Source organism: Aythya marila (assembly GCF_965140915.1).
Source record: "Aythya marila genome assembly, chromosome: 4".
NCBI classification, from domain to species: Eukaryota; Metazoa; Chordata; class Aves; order Anseriformes; family Anatidae; genus Aythya; species Aythya marila.
In genome coordinates, this window is record NC_139045.1 from 7,496,369 (window position 1) to 7,504,885 (window position 8,517).

The following is an 8,517-nucleotide window of genomic DNA, read 5'->3' on the forward strand; positions in this document are numbered from 1 at the left end:
ACAGTTCTGGCAAATCCTTATCTTCATTAAACTTATTTGCTAAAAAAAAAAAAAAAAAAAAAAAGCAGGGCTCTGGGGAGGGGAAGGAAGATGCAATGCTATTTTCCAGTCACACACCAAAGTTTTCACTAGGTATCCAACACTGAAAACAAGTTGTTTCTAGAAGAACTGATATTTCAAGAGGCCAGAACAACTATCTGTTTTCTCATAAGTAGTCATTTGAACAATGTGCTCAGTGTGAAACTAACATTAATTTGGAACAGGCTCATTAAAATCCTACTGCTCCTGATGCTCTCAGTGAATCTGTTTTGGAAAAGTTTTTTCTACCCTCCTAAATAGGAAAAGCTTCACAGACTGTCCTATTTTTTATTATTATTATTTTTTTTTTTTTTTCTGTCACTAATTGTGCTTTTCCTGGTTGCAAGCTGCTCATCTCCTTTGCTTGACCATTCATCTCAGCAGCTAAGCATTCAACCATAGACAGATTTCATAAATGAGCTGTTTTTGTTTTCTCCTTCCTAGCTCTGCCTGCTTTTCCCCCTTCCTCTATCACTTAATAGCTTGTGACCAGATATTGGCTTTCCTAATCTGGTCCTGAGATCCACGACCTTCAGTTAAATAGTTGGTTTTGACATCTCCACAGTTTGCTTGAATTTATTTATTTTTTCTCCTGATCTGAAAGCTGCTTGGTTTTCAACAATGCTTTTGCTTAGTCCATTTCAGGTTATCACATTTGCTTGTGTTACTAATATAGGAAGAAAATTAAAGAGACTGGAAAGAAATGAATTAAATTCCAATGACGAGCCACAACTGAATTGTAGCAAATTCTAATTATATCACAAATTGTGGTAAAAGTTCAGCTTTGCAGGCCAGAAGGTAGTTTCCAATCCTCCTTCATGTTTGTGCACCAGTGGGTGCGGTGGAAGAGGGTTCCCATCTCAGAGCAGATGGTTCCTCTTACTCTGCACCTGGGAGTGCACTGTTTCCTCTTCATTTACAGAAAAAATGAAAGCAGAAACTGAACTCTCCTACAGCATGGATCAGCCCTCCCTTTAATCAAGTCCATTTAGTAGTTTTTTACACACTTCAGCCACGGAAAAGAAAGGCTACAGATTCCCAGGTCTCATTTCCCAAAAGCCAACAGGCTCTAGCGACAGGGTATAGGTCCCATTCCCAAGACAAAATCCCCATGGATTTGTGTGTGTTTTGAGCACTGTGCAGAGCAGACCTGTAGGTAGCAGCAGTGCTCCAGCGCTTGCTGTGCAGTCCAGAGTGCTGCTGAGCACAAAGCATCCCTGCAAGGGTTAAGGTGCCTCTTTGGAAATCAGTGTATAGTTGTTTTATTTATTTATTTATTTATATATTTTGTTGTCTTTTTTTTTTTTTTTTTTCCCATCTCCTCATATCTTTCAGTGATTGTAAACCAAAAAGTGTGATTTAATTCAAGCCTTGAACTCTTGCTTGAATTGCTGTCCTGCAGGAGAAAGAGAAAATAAAATAAAAGAAAAACCCATCATTTTAATTTCAGGTCATAATTAAACAAAAAGAAAACTATGATGAGGAAAATGGGGAGGGGAAAACCTATTTCCCCTATATATAAAAAAGATAGCTGCAACTAATAAAGCTGATAAAGAGAACTATGCTTCTGAGCTGCAGAAGCATAGTTAAAGAACTCCAAATACTTTACAGAACTTGACAGGAAAGAATAGAAAACTTTATTTTTTTCCCCCATTTATTATTTAACCTCACCTTCTAACAATCTGAGTGGACAGCTATGAACCAACCAACACAAATGCTAAAGGGAAATCCAGGAATTACAGGAACTACAGAAATCCTTCCAGTGTGTTCATGGACACACCAATACCTTCTGCAATTAACTTGGTTCTTCCCTTCTGAATGTGTCACAGATTGGCTTGGAGTGCTTATTGAAAAACATTTATTCTGTTTTCTTGGATGGAAGGCACTTGACGCACGAGGTATCAACACAATGATGACTTTTTCTTCACACATTTTGAGATGCCCAAGGCTTATTTATTTAATGTGTTCCCAATTTATGTGGCACATTTACCAAAGGTGCCGACTAACCCAGCTTTGTCTGTGGTGTGTTCAGACAGGAGACGCAGAAGAGAGGTGGGAAAAGGGATGAGAAATTACCAAAGTTCTTAGGGAAAAGGGGCTTGAGGAAGTGTTGGGCGTAAGGAGGGGATGTTCTTCCTGCAGTTTTCACTGGCCATCGCCTCTGTACCTGGAGATCACTGTAACCATGTCAGCGTGAGGGCTCCTTAGGTGAGGACTGCATCCACCTAGGTGCAGCAAAGGGTGTTAACAGCCCTGCCCTCCCAGATCTTTGCAGAGTTCCATCCCAAGAAGGCTGGGTACAGCCAAATCATCTGTACGTATGATTACGTATGGGATCCCAGAAATAAGTATTTAATAATTCAGCTTTTTAAATCTCTTAGTTCTGCCCTTAGTAAAACAAAACCAAGACCAAACTCACATTCCCCAGCCTCTTGAAGATGCAGCTCTTGGGACCACAACTGGTTAGCATTTCTAAACACATTATACCTTCTCTTGTTTGATTAGTTCTAGGAAATACAGCTACCCTCTCAGTGGAGAGTAAAGAATGATATTTTTCTGATCCATGAACTTACACAGGGACATGAAAATCATTACAGGAAATTTCTGATGATGCTTGTTCATTTTTTCTAGTCCTTGCTTGCTGTGTCTATAACCAAGAGCTCGGGCACGTATATTCTGAGATAATTGGAAATTAAATACCTGTACTCAGAACAGCTGTTACTGCACGTGGCTCAGTTTCTAGAGGTTTGATAACGTAGATAACGATGTGAAGATTACATGTTCCCAGTTTCAGTTCTACAAGAAAAACTTTCTAGGACCTTTCTCAATCCACTGTTCAATGCACACGTGTGCTTGAAGCCTTCAGCACATTTTCCAGGTCTCGTCAGAAATGGCCAGAATCTCTTTAAAGCTTCCCGTGTTAGAGCAATATTGTTCTCTCTAAGTAGAAGGTGTGTGTTGCAAATGCTTTTTCTAACCAACCAGTCTCCAAGACAATCTCAAGAAGCAAACTCGGGCTGTGCTGTAGTGATCTAGGCGCTGCAGTAGGGTTGGAGACCGAACGTCCTCACACCAGGAGTCCCACCAGGAATGGGATGGGGTGCTTATTTCCAGTGTAAGAGTATCTCCCTGCAGGAGAAAGACAAAACTGATGGAGATTTTGTGTGTGCTTATAGGCTTGGGTAAAAGTATCTTAAAATACAGAATGAAAACTTTTTAAATTACAAAGGAGGTTGGGAAAAAAGACAAGACTAGTTTTGCTTGCCTGTTAAAGGAACTCAGTTTCATGCGCAATCTTACTACATCTCATTTATATAAGTTTTTTCTTTTCATTTTGAAACTTGCCACATTAGCTTTATTTAGCACAAAAGTCTAGGTTCAAATAGCATACAAACTGCACACATGCACTGGCAAACTCACTGGCCTTGCCCCTTTGTGCCTCTACACAGGGATACAGGTACAAACTTTATGAGTAACAACACCAAGAGCTGAGCAGAAAGGAGCTAAAATAAAATTATGTTACATCAGTAGCTCCAAAAGCATTTGAATTTTTTGTAATTTTGTATTTTAGGGTGCCATTACTGAATAGGCAGGGTACTGAGGATCTGGGTCAAAATGGGGATGTGAAGTACTTTTTAAGGATAATGATTGTGATTGTAATGCCTTTTGATTGCTGGGGAAACATGGGTTAATAGGCTGCTCACATCTGTGTAATGGACACCCAGAAGGCATCTTGCTGGAGTTACGGATGCCAGGCATTTTCCACAGCCTTGTCAAAAGCTCCGTACATTGCCAGTTGCTAATTTAAAGCTGCATATGCCCTGTGGCAGGACAAATTTATTATTTTTTTTTCTAAAAAGGATAAAAACCTAATCTTAGAAAGGGTGCAGATGCTTTATGATTAATATTTCACGGACTTTAATCAGTTTAGCTGGTGTTTGATGCGCTGCAAATTCTCGCTATCGGTCGCTTCTTCTCTTACTAGCACATGGCATGAATGGCCATTTTCAAGCCAGCAGCGGTTTCATCTTCCATTCTGTGTTGAGGCATTTCAGCTACTCCAAAAACCAATACTTTGTCACATTAACACCCAGGACCAGCCACCTATCAGGGGGTGGGTTATAAATAGAGATCCTCTCCAGAAGCCCGGCCTCACCTGAGGCATCCCTCCATCGAGGCGCGAGGCCTGCGTGTGTATTGCTTGGCAGCCCTGCTAAGGGAGGAGGCCCAGCTCTGGTTCTTGCACACAGCGTGCTCTCCTGCTTCAGTGCTCCTGCTCACAGACACCAGAGCAAGCACTCTGTCAGTTTTACAGAGCAGAAAGTCATGCCCACGTAATCTAGGGAGGGCTGTGTGAAGGCAAGGCAGGGTGGGAGAGGGAGGCAACCACGCCACGTTCTCACCCAAACCTTCGAAACACACCAGCATTGTGCTGGCGTGCACTTACACTGCAGACACGCCTGGTTTTTAGCAAAACGAGCACAGGCAGCCAAGTAGCACAGTAGGTGGTGTTAAAAAATCCCGGGTGGCCGTGCAGCTTCCCCATAGCTATTTATTGTAGCATGGGGCTCCAGCAGCTGCTCTTGGATTCCACGTGACATACATGTTTGGCCTGTGCCAGCAGATCAGGCAGCCCGTCAGGTCCTTTTATTTATGCTGCGACTTTCATAGCAGCAATCTCACCCCGCTTCGCGTGTTATAATTAGACCTCGAAAACCAGTGCAGCTAAACATAACTCAAATGTTAAAAATCTGCAAACTGATTGACATAAACAAGTCAGGTAGCTGGGGAGCCTGGGTTTGCCGTGTCCTTGCCAACGTGACTTTGGCACAGTGGGCCGGCTCTGTTTTGAAGGGGGCAAAATACAGTTTGGGGGCAATGGCTTCACTCTGAAGCCAAAAATGCTTTCCCTCTTGGCTAAGCTGAAGACAATGAGTTGTGCAAGGAAGGACGATTGCTTGCCATATTTGCAGTGTGGTGGTCATCGGCTTTGGTCATGTTACCTTACAGTAAATCAAGAGTTTGCTCAGGTTTATCTGTTGCAGAGTGAACGTAGCTCAGACCTTGTCAACACAGCGGATGTGCTCCAAGTGTAGCCACCAATCCAACTTCATTGCAGATTGGCAAATGTAATTAAAAGACAGTTGTAACCCTCAACAGAGAAGACTGAAATATAAGCTATACTTGAACAAAGAGGTAATTTGCCTGTGACCCAAGAATGAAGCACTAGAGATTTTGGTCTATTTGAAGAGGGAGAATTAAGGAAACAGATCTGGGACACAGACCTGATACTGTAAGAAAACAGAAGAAACCCTTGGAAGCACGGGGGTCACGTTATTATGGCCTGATTTGAATTCAGAAAGTTAAGAACCTCCTCTTTCAGATTCAGAAATTCAGTTGGCACATACTAGATGAGTCCGCTTTCTTTCCAAATCTTGACAGATTTTAAAACCTAGCACTGGAATTTGGGAACTCTTGTCAGTCACCTTCAGTTCTTGGCATTTCTCCAATTTCTACACTCTTGTGTGTGTGACACGGACTGGAATCAGCATGGGCTACACGTGGGCTCCCAAAAAATCATGAGTTTGAGGCAAGAAGCTCACGAGGTGCTTGCTCTCAAAGTCATTATTTTTATCAACTTTCCAATTTAATGAACTTCCTTGCTTCCTCACTTTGCAAGCATTTGGTAGTCCACAAGTCTGTTTGCTGGAGGTGGAATACAAATAAAAATTAAAAAAATAATAATTAAAAAAAGCACAGTCTACAGTCTCTTGAGAAGTGCAGCAAAAGTGTGTAAAGGAAAAAAAACAAAACCCAAAACAAACAAAATGACCACCACCTACACCTGGGAAATTTTACTTACTTAATCCATATTTCTTGCCTATAGCAACCCAAATCGTTCAAGCCTAAAAAAAAAGACATTGATTGTTAGTTCAGCTAGCACTGGCCAAAGTGAATGTGTTGTACCCACAGGAGGCATTTTACTAACTGGTTTAAAAAACTTATATAGTACATGTACGAGTTGCTACAATTCAATCTGGATATAGCAAAAGTGTGGCTCCTGAGAAGCTGGGCACCATTTAACCTGTGGCATATTTTGCAAGTGATAAAAAAGCATTTTAATAACAGATGCATGTTCATGATCACATTCCTCAAAGGAGAGTTGCCCTTGCAACATACCTTAGAGGTGTCTCACTAACATACAAATAGGGATCACACTCAGAGCATCTCCAGAAAAAAAACAACAAGCAACTGTGGAGTCAGATGCATGGACGGGGCGATTTGGTTGATGCCAAGAAGGAAAATGTCACTTTGATTCTTTGTCTGCTCTCATGGTTACAAGAAATAACCTAGGCAGCAGCAGTAGCACCTGTCAGCACTGTGAAAAATGAGGTTTTGCTGTTTGGGATTCAAGGTGATTTGGGGGGTTTTGAGTGATAGATTCTGCTCACAGCTTTGTGTTGCTTCACGACACGGGCTATGGACCTGACTGGCTACACTGTGCTACCGATGTGTAATTACGTGCTGAAAGTTTCCTTTCTGATCTGCACTACAGGGGGTGTAAACTGTCCTCCTTGCAAATTCAACTGCCTGACATCAGAAAACATCTTATTTTTTCTGTTCTGCTCTTAAATTCCAGTTTTCTTTAATATCAGAACATGCAGTAATAAAATACACTGAAGCTGAGCTGTCTCCGGGATGCCTGAGCCCAAATACATGTGCCACTGGGGAGTAACAGCAGCAGGGGAGTAAAGAGGAAATCTCATCCAGGAGAGGCTGGCACATTGCTGCTACACGGGCACTTTCAGCTCCTTCAAACTGATCCAGGTCCATGTCTACAGGATAAACATATCTACAAATAAAGCTGCAAGGAAAATAAAAGCTGCATCAAATCTTTCATGATCACAACCCACGGCTTCAGGAAGCCCCTGCATTGCCACACTGATACATTTCTCTTATTACAGGCTTGTTCTTTGTGAAGTGCCGTCCACACTGAGGAGCTTCGAGTGCCAAATTAGCAGGGAGAGAGGGTCCTTGACCTTGCTATAAAAGCAACCACATTTAGATGTGATCCTCTAATTTATGTGACAGCATGTTTTGGTAGTATTTTTGCAGCTATAAGTAAAGAATCACAGCAAGTAGGTAGGCTGCTGTGTCCGTCCCAGTTCTTGACAACAAATACATTGTAAGTATCTTACTGAGAGGGAATTTCATATGTATCTCCTGTTATTCCATGTTTCCTGAAAGTAGAGCTGGAAAACCCAAGCAGCAGTCCAGCTCCTTGCCTTTACATGAGGGAATCTTTCCGACTTATATTTTATTCCCAAGGTTTCATCTGGGAATAGAGAACTGCCATTTATTTATAGAGAAGAAAGAAGTCAACACGCAAAGCTCAAATTTCAAATTCCCACTGATTTCACTGCTTGAAGGCCCTATTCAGAGCCAGCTGAACATACTTGCCTTTAATATATGTTGGGAAGAAGCTATATATATGACTGAAAATGCATACCCAGGTTTTTTTCTTGAACAACCATTTCCATTCCCCTTCAATTGTTTACCCTCATATTTAAATAGGAATATATTTGAGCTATTATCTTAAAGGCTCTGTGGCTAGATTTTTAGGTGAGACCATGCACCTCTAAATTCTTCTTTATTTGTTTCCCCATCAGTAGAACAGGATCCAGCATCATCTGCCTCATCTTACTGTATGTCATAATGCAAAATGTCACATCCAGATGCTCGAATGAAGGACCCTGTGGGCTCGAATGAAGCATGAGAAACAGACTCTGTAAGGGGAAAAAAGAAAAATCAGCTTTTTTAGCCTTCCCGACCTCCACGTGGTGGAACCCTGCCGTTGAGGACAGCTGAAGGAGATGCCCTGAACCAACACGTCTGTCAGCTGCCTTGGCCACTCGCCCTCCTCGCCCACTCTTTGGGCTTCCCTGGCTATCGCCCTGTCTGTATTTATACCGCGCTCCCCAAATGCTGCAGTGGTCGCAGGGGTATAAATACTGCTAGACAGCTATACATCACCCTTGTCACTGCCGTGCCCCAGTCTGGTACAAATACAATTTAGCACATGGGTCTCCTTGGTGCAAAAGAGGGGTTTTAGGCTTCTTTTTGACACCAGGACCTCTTCCATCACTGTATCCCTTCTTTGGGACTTTGTGCCTGCATGTAGATTGAGGGGAGCTGTGGTAAGCTTGGGGCAAATCCCTTTTCTTAAAGACAGACTTTAAGAAATCCCTTTTCTTAAAGACAGACTAGTGTTTAGAGCTATTCTGTGGTCAAAGTGCAGCGTTGGGCTTGGTGTTCCTTGGTTTTCACTCTTGGCAAAGTCAAGCTGGGGAGAGATTAGTGAAATAGAAAGGAGAGTTTAAATAAGTAAGGTGCTTATGACACATGTTTTGCACTTCTATTTTTATTTTGTTTCATTTT